Here is a 14,495-nt window from a genome sequence, read left to right on the forward strand (position 1 = left end):
TTTTGAAAAATATTTTTATTTAATTTTCTAAATTTCCTTAGTATACTTGGTAAAAAATTGTGTAAAAATGTCTAATTATTTTTCTAAATTAATTTCTAAACTTTTAAATGCGAAAAGACTTAAAATGTTAGTCAAGAAAATTGAGAAAATGCGATATTAATTATGAATGATCAAAACCTGTACTTTTGCCTCAGATTAGAAGAAGATTCTTCGAACAGCAAATAAAATATGATTTTCGTCATTTAAATATTTTTCAAAAAATTCTTGTGATCATTAAGCATCAATGCTTACCACATTTACCACTCACTCAGGACAGTTCCCACCATTAGGCTAACAGTTCATAAATTTTCACAACCAAGAACGAAAATTTATTAAATATTATTAATTTAGTATTATTTGAACGGGGTTTTAGATGTATTTTAAAAGTATTTTTTGTTTATTGTCTTACTGAGCTTTCAGGACCTTTATCCTTTAAGGACGAGTGATACACCGATGTCCCAAAAACATAAACTTTTTTTTTGAGTTATTATGTTCTCTAAATGGTATAGCAATAAGGCTATAGGCCTAACACCTGAACATGCTGGAGCACCCTTCATCGCAGTCTCCCGGAATAGAGCCTCCATTGCTCTTCCTCGAGAGCTCACGAATCTGATTTCCTTTCAGTTTCACTGGTGAAGGCCGACTGAGGAAGTAGATTCGTATACGCCTCCGAGATATATCCGTCAGCTGCTCTTACTCCATCTATCCGCTAGACTAGCAACATAGTGCCTCTGAAGTTAGCCGTTATAGCACCCCTCGAGTCACCACCCCAGCTGAACAGTGATTGGTAGAAAGCGCCTGGCAAGTTGGCATTTTTATATGGAGCTATTTGAAGCCAATTCCTAAATTGATCTCGGACTCAGCTCACAGTGCTCTAAGGAAAATATTTATTTAAACAAAAATTTAGTATATTTATCCCTCCATACAGAAAGGTATCTTGTAATACGAAAAAACTTCTCACTTTTTAAATATTTAGCATAACGATCACGAGTGCAGAAAAATTCCCATATGCATTTGTATGTGAAAGTAAGAAATTGGCTTCAACTTTGAAGGCCACTCGCCGGGGACTAGATTGGTACCGTTGGCTTAAAAGAGTCTTTGTCAGGACGGGCTTTCTCCCTCCGACTCCTCTAGACTCAACAGTCCTACTACAATAGTCAGAAAAAAAATGGTTTTTGTTTTTGGGACACCGGTGTTCTACTTGTCCTTAAAGGGTTAACACTTATGTAGACCAATGTCCAAAGTTATTAAAGGATTCTCTTATCAAATTATAGATATATTGCATCAAAATTTTATGTTTAATAAATGAATTAATAGTAATAGTGAATAGTAATAATGAATTATCGAGCAACAATTTTAGACTTTTTAGTCCAATCACGTGAACAATTCATGAACTTAGTCCAATTCAAAATTGTCCACGAAGCAAGTGTTACGTGTGTTATTTCTCAACGAAACACTGCGCACTTTATCCGTTTCCATATGAAAAAGTCTCAAAGAAAATCGTGAAATGTACTTTACCGTGACTCTCAATCACGATACCTGTCCTCCACGTTGATCACTTTTCAGTATAAATACCGCGAAGTTTTCCTCAATTAGCATTATCAGTTCAACTTGTCAACTGAAGCTTATCCAACAATCTATCCAAGATGATGAAATTCTTGATCTTCGCTTTCTTCGTCGCCTTCGGTGAGTTTTCATTGGAAAAATTATCCTTTTACCTGTTACCCTTAATTCAATATTCTCTTTTTGAACAGCTGTGGCCACTGCTTTTGCTGCTCCTGAGCCTAACCCAGCTCCTCGTCCAATTCCAGTTGCCCTCCCATACCCACAGCCACAACATCATGGATATGGCTATTATCCTACTTATTATTATTAAAACGAAAAAGAAAACACTGGACCCTGCTGAGGAGATAAAATTTAACAATTATTGTTTAAATTTTTCCTCAAAATGTAAAATCTCTCAAATACAATTTTAAAAATCGTAAGAAGTTCTTTCAATTTTCAAGAAAATTCAGTTAGAGCAAGGAAAGAATCTTTCCGCGTAAGGGCTCTTTAATGGAAATTTAATTGGTGCTCCTGGATAATCCCCGAGAAATAACTGATCTTTCTACCACGAGGATAAAGATCTAATTGAACCGTTAAGAGAAATATAATTCGTTTTCCTTTCGTTTTAACTTAATTTCAATATATGAAGTAGAATACCGTCGTTGCGGGTGACTTTGCACGTTTTTTCGCTATTTTTCAACTTTACCCTCTAAAAGTGGACAGTTAAAGTGAAGAGAGGGGGGTGAATGGGTAAAATTATTTGTATTCAGTTGTTAATGAATGGATTTTGTGCCACTAACACTAATTTTATAAAATTTTACTATGTTAAAAAAAATCAAGAAAAAAGGCTTGCACTTGGGATAAGGTGCGGGTGACTTTGCACTTTTTAATAAATACTAAAAAAACAACAATTTCTGATAATAAACGACAATGAAGATCTTCATATCTAAGGGTGAGATGCACGAGATCTACAAGATGACGTGGTCGCCATCTTGATTTGACGTTTCTGTCCGTCATTTTGAATAACTGTCAAACCCTAAAACTGGTCCGATTGGGTTGAAGTTTTAGTATGTTGTAGCTGATATCAAGACCTTTTCAAAACATATTTATGTTCCAGTCTACGTCAAGTATTTACCTAGATACAGAGGCTCAAAGATTAAAATTTTGTAATACTCATATTTTGGGGCTCTTTATTTTTTAATCTTCAATATTTGAAACCTAAACGAAATGCCTTAGTAACCATTAAATATGGTTGGGGCATTAATTTTATATATTTATTTACTCTAATATAATTAAAAAAAATAAACGAAAAGTGCATTTAATTAATTTTTTTTATTTTTCACCTTTGCGAACAGTTTTTAAGATTCTCAAATAATGCGCTGTTATAAACAAAAACATTACTTTTCTTTTTGTTTGTTTGTTAGATATCATCTCCTAACGATGGCGCTGTCTTTTTTGTGATAGTTTTGATAAAAGAAGCTCCCTGTAGTTCTGTATTCATGAAAATGTCAAAATTTTGAATTTGGAGCCCCTATATCTAGGCAATCACTTGACCTAGGTCGGATTTTATATATGTTCTGAAAAGGCCTTGACATCAGCCACAACATACTAAAATTTCAGCTCAATTGGATAAGTTTTTTGTTTTGACAGTTATTCAAAATGGCGGACAGAACCGTCAAATCAAGATGGCGACCATACCATCTTGTAGATCTCGGTCATTTTATCTTAAGTTCGCACAAAATTGGATAACTTTTAGCCAAATACTTCTATAATAAAGCTTTAGAAAGACCAATATATGCAATTTTATAACATAAATCATGTGTTCTTAGGAAGATAATAGGAAAAAATATATATTTTAATAAAAATAATCAACAAAATCGAAATGGATTATTCTAGCCAGATAAATTTAGATTGTATTTGGGCAATTTACTACTCTGAAATCGATTTTGGAATTGCACCATCAGATAACATTTTCACGGAGGCATTTTTTGAGAAAATACCTATATTAGCATTTCATTAACTATTACTGAAACTACAAGAATCCTTTTGGGGATCATTGTACCTTACTTGGTACATAACATATCCCTATATACTTTGACATGGTAGACCGGATCGGCGAAGACCATCAATAAGTGCTAGAATTTATGAAAGTCTTACGGACAGCAGAGTGCAAAGTCACCCCCCGAGTGCAAAGTCACCCGCAACGACGGTACGTTAATATTTGTCTTTCAATTTATAAAATTAATTTACAGTAAGAAATTTATAAAATGAAGAAAACTTAATTTGAATTTTTCACACTTCTGAATTGGTATTGATCTTCGGAACTAAACCAGCTTTTTTGATTTAAAATTTTTTGAAACAAGCTTTTTTAATTCGCCGTTCGGCTTAGGAGGCTGGTCACCACCCCTAAGTCGGCGACGGACGCGTGGTATAGAGGGGCTATTGTAAAGACACATGTGGGCCAAAATAAATACAAAATACAATAAATAAAATGTGAATCAAAATTTGAAGAAGTGTGCCTCAAGAGTTCAATCACCTCTGAATAAATTCAGTAATTGAAGGGCTATAAAATGCAAATGTGAAATTTGTTTAATTTAATTTTTATAATATAGGAATCTTAGGGTGTTGTGCCAGATTTCGGCATAGTTGCTAATAAGCACCGAAGTCCTAATTTTGAAATGCAATATTTTTAATTCATATTTATATTTTTTGTTACCTCCTTTTGGGGAGGGTTGTGTGGAACCTTGACGACTAGTTTACCATCTTTGTTTTATTTAAATCACTTTCTAAAATATTGAAAAGTTAATAAAAATATGGACGTTGCTTTGGGTAGTATTCCGTCCACTTTGTGTGAAATATCGGCCACCTTTTTTCTGACACCTTTTGTGACACAACGGATAGAAAATTTCAAAACGTCAAACGGAACGAGTTTAATAGTTAGTTTAATACGTTTATATTACCCACAAGCCCTGAGATCTTCCGTGTAATTTGTCCTGAAGACCTGAAGAGTAGCATCTCAAATTTACGCGCAGATTCCCGTAAGAATTTGCCCTTCCTAAACTCTTCCAATGCCTTTTCCACATCATCTTTTTCATAGAAGCGATGGTTTTTTTCTCTGGACATTGTAAAACTCAGAAATTGAAAAAAAAAAAACATAAAATGAATAAGAAATTTAGGAAAGCAAAAAATGCTGCCGGAATAGGCAACACTACCTCACCGGAGAGACGCTCACAAACTATATACTTTTTTACGCGAAATACAGGATCCAGTTGGGAAATTTCACCCGAAATTTAAAGATTGATTCACTATTACCATAAACAGAAACAATTTTTAATGAAAACTAATCAATTTTCATGAAAAACACCGAAGGAAAACCTTTTGCACTTCACCACAAATCACAAGACTGCTAGAAACACAATCGATCTGTCACATTTTTTGTAAGACTCTTATCACACTGAGTTTTTACAACGTAATTTAAATTCACATTATACCTAAAATTTAACGGTCTTTGTGTTAATATACATCCTAAAATGAATAAATATTTAAAAGCAAAATGAATTCATTGACTATTCGAAGATTACATACATGATTTTAATTAATTTATTTGCATGGCCGAAATTACACTCAAAGTGGCCGAAATTAGAAGCTGGCCGAAATTTGGCACACTTTCCCTAAATCATTATCCTTATCATTTTTTTTTCAAATTTATTTGTGATCAATTCACCCTCAATATCGCCCGAAAAATTTAACAGTTCATTGGGGAATTACTATACATAAAGCCTTCGAACACTTTGTATATTTAAAAAATGATTATTTCAGGAGCCAAATGATTCCTATATTTATCGATATTCCATAGACATCGTAGAAAATTTCGCCAGAAGGTTAAAAGGCCTTAAGGTGGTGTGCCTACCAAAAGGAAGTGAGAAGAACCCCATTAATTATCCCGTCAACATTGACGCTTCTTGTCGCGATCGATCGATGCAGGAAGTGATGAGGTGTTTTCTGAAGGAGTCCTAGCTCATTTGGCCAGATGTCTTAAACTCGATATTCACTCTTCTCCCGCACTAAACCTGCTGGGCAGGTGAAAAGCCATGGCGCTGGTAATTTTCCCATTTAGATGGTGAAGAAGGTGCGTCCCGCGGATGATAGAGATGTGCGAACAAAAGATGGTGAATCAATATCGTATCAGTAACCAATTCATCGACAACGATAATAATAATCAATCAATCGACACAATGAGGCTCTTGTAACTGGCCAAGAGGAGACACACCCATCATTAACTTCACTCACAACAAGCACAATTTGAGAAGAATCCACCAAACATCATCATAGATCTTCAAAATACATGGGAATTTCGTTCTGAGATCGACACTGGTGCGCAAACGGTCAGATGATCTATCAAAATCATCAATTCACATGATTCTTCAAAAGTCTCGCATTTTTTTCCATCACAACTCTTGCCAAGTGTTTCTCCGTGGTTCTTATAGGGATCCTCCGATGACTTGGAGAGATTAGTTAATAATTTTAACAATCATCGTGTCATTTGCTGACTTCTCATACTTGATCATATTCAATTCATTCTGTCTTGTACATTATATGGGACTTTTTTTTGGGGGGGAAATCCACAAATAAAATTTAAGGTTTCTCATTTCTTGCAAAATAATATAGGAGATAATTATACTTGTTGAAAGAAGATCGAACATATAGTCAATTTCTTCGATAATTCCTAAAATTCTTAATGCAATCGTTGAAAGATCACGCAGAAATCATACTGAATTATGTTCTGATTCTGAATTAAAGCTACTTTCGAGATCACTTTGGTATTAATGGAAAATCTACGATATTAATCTATTAATATCAAGTTCAACATCCGCACGAGAGATTTTGATAGCTCTGAAAAAGAGCTATGACTTTCAAGTTTTTTTTTGTAATAAACTACTCGAAATAATTTCAAATAATAAGAGTAAGATTCATCTAAACATAGGAATTACCCTACGCAAAAACCTTATTGACGATTTTAAAACATTTATTTATCAAAATTAAATTATTTACTTAGGATTTTATTATGTATGTAAAACAACTACGAGTATACGTATGTAAAAAGCAAGTACGAGTAAAAGACTGACATGTTTATTTAAAATTAAATATTAAATTGCATTAACTGATTGTTTTCCTACACAAACAATTTAATCATATTTTCAAAATGGTTTTATAATTCGCTTCCGAATTACTTTATTTAAAAAAAAAAACTTTACCTAGGTGAACTGTACTAAATTTCGGACATGTTGTATATTTGGAGCAAAATCCTAAGTTTGAATTGTAATATTTTAGTTACAAATAAAATTTTTTGTTACTTCTTTAATGGGAGTGCTGTTTAGATTTAAAACGAGGTTTGTTCTATTCTGTTTTGTTTAAAATTATTCTTAGTATACATTTTAAAACTAAATAAAAATATAAATATTGTTTTCAATACTATATGAGACATTTCTTTCTATAGCAATACTATAACAGATTTTTCTATAGCATCTCAATCGAGTAGGTGACCAGTTTAAGTCATAAGCTAACAGGAAATATTTGGTTTTTGGATTTTAGATGTACCAATTCCGAGAAATCTTGTTCACGGAAAAGTATTTTTTTTTTTCAAAAAAAAAAACTCCAAAAGTTTGGTCTCAATGGCTTAATTTTAAAAAAATTAAAATCAAAATTTCAGAAAATGTAATTTAAATATTGCCTAAGACCATGAATTAAATAATTTTTTTTTTATTTTACTGAAAAATAAATTAGAGAAAACATTACGTTATAGTCTTCTTAACCCATGTAACCCCTTAAGCTATAAACTTTCAGCTTCAATGTTTGTCAGAGAAAGGGACAGATAATCCTAACCGGCTTATGTAGGTGAGATTCTTAACGTGAGATAACTCGGAGTGCATGCAAATTCGATTTGGAGCTGAAGTTGGGAGACGCCATTCAGTTATCTTGAATCAAATTCGTGAAATTATACAAATTTTGTATTTAAACCAAAATATCAAGGATTTGGATGAACTGATAGAAAAGTGATATATAGATGAAATGTAGACCAGAATGTTCTCTATAATTTTCCCATAGAACATGATCTCATCGATTACTCAGAAGCCAAGATAAGCGAGGTTTTTTGTTTCTTAACTCGTTTTTTCATCCAGAGTGCCCCAAGTAGTCATTTGTTGAGCTTCAACTATTTCAAAGAATTGTTGTATTTTGTGGGACTTTCCATTTAAAACCATATTTTAAGTGTCTTGGTGGAGTAGAGGCAGTCAAATTGGCATCTGAGTGATTTCAAAGCGTTTTTATGGGAAAAATCATTTTTTTTACACATAAACGGCAAAATCGGAGTGATAGCGTAGTCTGAGCGGAAAATGATGTATGGACGAAATGTAGGACCTAATATTAGGTGAGATTCTTAACAAAATCTCACCTACTATAATCCTAACAAAATTTCATGTCGTCCGATTGACCTCAAATTTGGCCAAAATGTGTTTCGCCACTTCCTGATTCCGAATATATATGTGGCTAAGTTACGTTCACGGCCGGCCGGCCGGCCGGCCGGCCGCTCTTTGGAGCTTAATAGCTCCTAAACTAAAAAAGATATCGACTTGCGGTTTTCGGCAAAGGTTATATATCGGGTGAAAATTGCAACTTGGTGCATAGACCCCCCACCCCCCACCCCTCCTTCCGCCATTTTGAAGACCCCCCTTTTTTTGTTTTCTCAATAGCTCCGCCCCTATGGCATTCAGCGGACTCAAATTTTAGTATGTTATAGCTGGGCCTTAGAGCTTTCCATCAATACCAAACTTAAGGTCCCCCGACCCCCCTGACCCGAGCTATAAGGGTCCAAAAAAAATTTCTTAAAATGGCCATAACTCCGGTTCTAATTGTCAGAATTTAAAAAGTGAGGGCTTTTTGGAAAGCTCTCGTGAAATGCCACTTCCCCTTCTAACATCGCAAGTTCATAAAACCACCGCTAGGGGCGCTTTTTTTAAAAAGAAAATTTTTAAATCTTAAAAGTTAAATAACTCAAAAATTCCATTGTGCATCGGGCTGAAAATTTAGTATGTTGTAGCCGTTGATTATACCTATCAAACAAAAAAAACCTTAAGTCGATCCATAACCCCTGACCCGAGCTATAAGGGGTCAAAGTTCGAACATTGACCGGCCTCTATCTCCGGTTCTAATTAACATAGCGACCTAAATTTTACCTTTTTGGTTTCGTCTCGATGAGCACTTTCAGATGGAAGTTCAAAAAGTCACCACAGGTGGCGCTGTGATAGCGTCAAAATTCATCGAAATTCAAAGTCACTTTTCTCAAAAACGGCATTGTGCAAGTTAATGAAATTTTAGTATGTTGTAGTCCAGTCTAGGACGTTTCCAAAATGGTGCATATGCGCGCTGTGGTTAAAACAGAACCGGAGATATGAGGGGTCAAAGTTCACAAAATTCAAAAAATCATATCTCCAGTTCTATGAGACCGATTTTGATGAGTGAGGGCTTAAACGAAAGATCTCACCAAATGCTACAACTTTCTAGAATATTTGAACTTCGTGGGACCAACACCAGGGGCGTCACAGTCGAAAAACCAATTTCAATATCACATAACCTCAATTATCTCGACTGTCGCTAAACCGATTTTGATGATTACTTCGACACAATTATAGAACACATTTGTCTCTACATTTCGTCCATACATCATTTTCCGCTCAGACTACGCTATCACTCCGATTTTGCCGTTTAAGTGTGAAAAAATTGATTTTTCCCATAATAACGCTTTGAAATCACTCAGATGCCAATTTGACTGCCTCTACTCCACCAAGACACTTAAAATAGGGTTTTAAATGGAAAGTCCCACAAAAGACAACAATTCTTTGATATAGTTGAAGTTCAACAAATGACTACTTGGGCACTCTGGATGAAAAAACGAGTTAAGAAACAAAAAACCTCGATTATCTTGGCTTCTGAGTAATCGATGAGATCATGTTCTATGGAAAAATTATAGAGAACATTCTGGTCTACATTTCACCCATATAACACTTTTCAGTCAGTTCATCCAAATCCTTGATATTTTTGTTTAAATACAAAATTTGTATAATTTCACGAATTTGATTCAAGATAACTGAATGGCGTCTCCCAACTTCAGCTCTAAATCGAATTTGCATGCACTCCGAGTTAGCTCACGTTAAGAATCTCACCTACATAAGCCGGTTAGGATTATCTGTCCCTTTTACAATTTTATAAAGATTCTGTTCTCCAGAAATCCTTTTATTGAAAACGACTACTTGGGGTAAAAAGTAGCAAAAGCTATGGAGCAAAAAGGAACAAAAACCGAAACAATTTCTGATGTTCCACGGTGAAAAGAAACGTCAATGCTATGTGTCGCCGCTTGTTTTTTGCATTGGTCAAACGATTTGCAGTCTTTTGTGTGTTTTTTGTAAAATAGCTCAAAATGCGCTTTTCTTGCTCAAATAGAGAAAATGGTGTTTTACAAAGGTATAGAAGAATAAATGTTCTATGAAAATATGTAATCTCGGTATTTTACTTAAATTTACGAAATTCCGTAATAAAGCAAATCAAAATGTGATAGTATCTATGTCTCTGATAATATGCCTGATACTATTTTCCCCAGCATTTTTGAGAATGATCACAAAATTACCTTTTAGAAAACAGCTCGATAAATATATTTCCTTAGAAAATAGAAGAAAATGACTTTCACAGAGTTGTAGAACGGTAAATTTCCTATAAATCTGTGCTAATTAGAAATTTTGGAGTTGTTCGGGTAGCTTGTAAAAAAATAAAATATCCGTTTTGTGACTTTTTGCCCCAGTCTCCCCTAGTTTAATTTTGGAGCAGGCAAATCTCTTTCTCTTTCTTTAGATTTCTCTAAAATGCGTAGTGTATTTTTTATTTAAAAATACTTATTTTAGAATTTGTCTAGATGGGTATTTCGTACATATAAAACAATGCCCTTGAGTTACTCTTAATAAGGACCCTTCAATGTTAAAGGTAAAAGGACTCTAGAGAACATTATTTCTTGACAAATTGGAGCAAGTTTGAATACATTCAAAATATTTTGAAAGCCTAAACTTAAGGTTTCGAAGCCTCCAAATGTATAGGAGGAAGTACTCTCAATTCGAACGTTCATGCCTTCGAATAATGTGAATTTTCTTTTATTTTTCCTAGATACTTATACACAATTATCACATAAATAATTGATGATAAACTAACTAATATTTAATAAAAATGTGTAAATCTCTTAGGAAAAACAAAAGTTAATTCACATTATTCGAAGGCATGAACGTTCGAAGGGAGAGTACTTTCCCCTATTTACAAACTGTTTGTCCTCTAGCTCTAAAAAATTTGTTTTCTGAAGGGTGAAATGTGGAAATTTCAAAAATAGAGGGATTTGTATTCTCTCTGGAGTCTCCTAGTTATCAAAAGTTTTGCTGATAAGGGAAATTCAGGAGATGGAAGGGTATGACATCTCAATATATATCAGAAATTCTAATATACACAACGTACACAACAATCGATCAAGATATTCCCTTCTCATGTAATTCTCGCTGATTTCGTGTCAATGGATCGCGTGGTATGAAAATAAGATGTTTGGAACAATGAATTTATTTTCCCAGCAAATGTCTCGAAGAGGATCTTTCATCGACGCATTGAATCTCCATTGAGAGTGGCGGATGGATGGTAAAAAAAAAATGTGAAGATTGGAATCCGTTTAACACGATTAATTTACAATCACTGAGAAATGACTCGGTGGTGAGATGAAGGAGGTGGAATGTGAAGATGGTGAGATGTTGGATGAAAAAAAGAGCTTCAACAGCATGATGTTTCTTTTAAAATGGGGATCGATGACTGCTCTTTTGTTTCGATGATCGATGATTTATGTACAATTTATGATCTCATACCAGCAAAGTGCTCAAGGGGGAGAAAGAGGATAGATTCACGGTGGATCGCTGATAAAATGAATTTGTTTGGGTGATTCACAGAGATGTGCTGACAAATTGGAAAAAGTTCTCCGGCTGAGAAGAATATATCTTTAAGTTTGTAATTTTTATTGTTATATACTCCTTTTAATTCATCTTACACAGTTGACTTTTATTGGTACCACACTCAAGAACTTAATCATATTTGAAGGTGTCTGAGAGGTTTGCAACACGCCTCATTTATTTTATGAGCCATGACATGACAATAATGCATGTTTTTTTTTTTATATTCCATTTCCGTTTTTTACCGATGCACTGAAGAGGCTCAAAAAATAATTTACGCATTAACGGATCAATTATGTGTAACACTTAAATAGTCAGTCGAAAGGAAAATGTACACACCAGAGGAATTTTCCTCTCCACTGAGCAAGGAGTTCAACATCTTGGCCTTTTCCCTAATACCAACTTCCTCCATTTGATCTGTTGTACGATCATATGATCGAGTGATCATCAATGCAAGCCCTATAACTAAATCAGATCAAATTGTCAATAGAATCTTTAATGCCTATCACGAGGATCGTCAAAAGATCACCCCAGCGCAATATCTTCCAATGAAGATCATACCAAAAAGAGTGAAGAGGTAGCTTTTGCAGATCATTTGCGGCTTTTTGAAGATCCTCAATCCACCATGCAAAGTCGATGATATCGTCCCATTAATTGATTCAGCAACACATCGTCCAGCCGACAAAGAACCTCGAGGATCACTCCAGAGAGATCCAGTAGTTGTAGTGCTTCGTGAAATAAACTCAAGCCTCTCTCGATGAACTACCCAGAGAGTGCATTCTAAGAAGATTTACAGTATTACCTCGCGTCCACTTTGTGAACTCTGAAGATTCTTTATGAGCAGATTTTATTCATCCCAGAAATGAGAATTCCTTTCACTTCCGATCGTCGTTCTTGAGAGCGTTCTCCATGAAATACGGAGGAGAAAACCATTGGAAAAATTTACCTATAAACAACTAGAGCTACGGAAGGTATCTTCTGTGCATAGAATCTTAAGGGGACACTAAGTTTCTTATCTTTGGGTTAATTTTACCTTATCCATTGGAAAAAGTTTTGCAAAAATAACTATATTTTATTTGTATTAACATAAAAATTTATTTAAATATGAATCCCAAATTTCTGATGAAAGAACACTCTGGATAACGCATTAAGTACTTGTTAAGTATTTAATTATTTCTTAATTCATTTACTTAATTTTAAAGACTTATAGAACATCTAACTACTTAAAAATAGAAAAATTTATCAAAATGTGAATCATGTCAGGTCAGTGATTCGTAATGAATAGTGAAAATAAGATCACTTGGTTCAGCCTTAGCACTAAGTAATTAATAAAGGCCTTTGTACATGTTCTTAATTAAATAGTTTCTTTTTGTATTATAAATATGACAAGTACTTTTTAATATGTTAAGTACCGTAGATGTGGGTGATTTTGTCCTTCGGCGGGTGACTTTGACCCCCTCCTAATCGTAAGCTTTTCTTTACTTCTAAAACTTAAGGATGGTCTTTACCGATCCGATCTACCATGTGTGATCAGTGAGAATCTTTCTCAAACATTATTATTAATCGTATCGAGATATTTATTACAAGGTAATCATTTTTTACAATGCGTTATATCCCGTGTTGGAAGAATCTGCGAAGTCCATTGAAGACCGCCCAGGAGCGCCTTCCCGTAGTATGGTGAATGCTTCTTCCATGCTCCCGGAGTTGTTGGGCGAGGCGGTGCATTTTTATTACGTTATATCACAGTAAAAATGTCTTTTTCTAAACATTCAGATCTTTGCACCGGGCGGGACTCGAACTCACAACAGTGAATCGAGCCAGGGAATCGATCCGCCCAAGAGTCAACGGTCTTGCCTATTGCGCCACTGATTCCCCATTCTCCTCAAACTGATTCTCCCCAAACATTGGAATTACATAAAAGTTTACAAACAGTAGGGGGTCAAAGTCACCCGCATCTACGGCACTAAATACTACTAAGTAGTACTACGTACTACTGGTATACTTAGAGCTAATAATAGATTTTAATTAAGGACTTCTGACAATAAATTAATCCTTTTATTAAGAACTTATTTAATGCTTCTGGTTCAAGTTCTTACAGGGATTATACGTGTTTTCGGGACCGAAGAAAAACGTTAGAAATGGCTTTATGCATCCAAAAAAAAAACCATAGGATGGAGTAACCCAGTAACCATACTTATCGCCATGTTTAGGAAAAAGAGGAATTAATTTTATTATAACTTTTGAACTCTTATTACAAGATAACTCAAATTTTACACAAAACTACTTAGATGTATTGACTTTTTATTCGTGAAAACCGTAGTCTTAGAATTTAACCCTGGACTGCTTAAAAAACTGATTTTTATTATCAATGCAAAAGTAACCACTTCGTCTCCACTTTTTACCACTTTTCGCCAGTTCTGTAATCACTTCTCGCCACCCACTTGAACAGGTCCAAACTCGATTATATTAGGCAATGTTATGAAAAGAATACATTCAGCATTTCGTTTTCCTCGTGATCACCTTATTTTTACTCACTTTAAACGATTTTTCTTTACTTTTATTTGAGAAATCAAATTATAGGTCTATTGCAGAAAGTCAAAAATGCATATTTGACAATTGACAATCTGCGAAGTGAAGTTAGCGTCGCTTATTGAAAAGAGAAGGTGACAGGTGGTAAAATCATTCCAAAATATTACCACTTTTCGCCATGCCTCATTTTTATATAAAAATAATATAATATGAAATATTAATTAACTAAATACGAATTTTCTGTATTCCACAAGTCTAATTAAATATTCAATGGGCAAATGATTGATACAAAAACGTATTTTTTGCTTGATGAAAATTTGATGACACTTAGTATATTTGGCAAGAAATATTGGATTCGAT

The 14,495-nt window shown here is 34.3% G+C and overlaps 1 long non-coding RNA gene across 1 annotated transcript; it reads left to right on the forward strand.

Annotated features, from left to right (window-relative positions):
* Positions 1-1,394: 1,394 nt before the first annotated feature.
* On the forward strand, positions 1,395-2,024 carry LOC129803303 (uncharacterized). Its single transcript, XR_008751853.1, has 2 exons — positions 1,395-1,725; positions 1,794-2,024. It is a non-coding gene; the product is annotated as an uncharacterized LOC129803303 (long non-coding RNA).
* Positions 2,025-14,495: the final 12,471 nt, after the last annotated feature.

The sequence above is a fragment of the Phlebotomus papatasi genome, chromosome 2, assembly GCF_024763615.1.
Source record: "Phlebotomus papatasi isolate M1 chromosome 2, Ppap_2.1, whole genome shotgun sequence".
Classification (NCBI taxonomy): Eukaryota; Metazoa; Arthropoda; class Insecta; order Diptera; family Psychodidae; genus Phlebotomus; species Phlebotomus papatasi.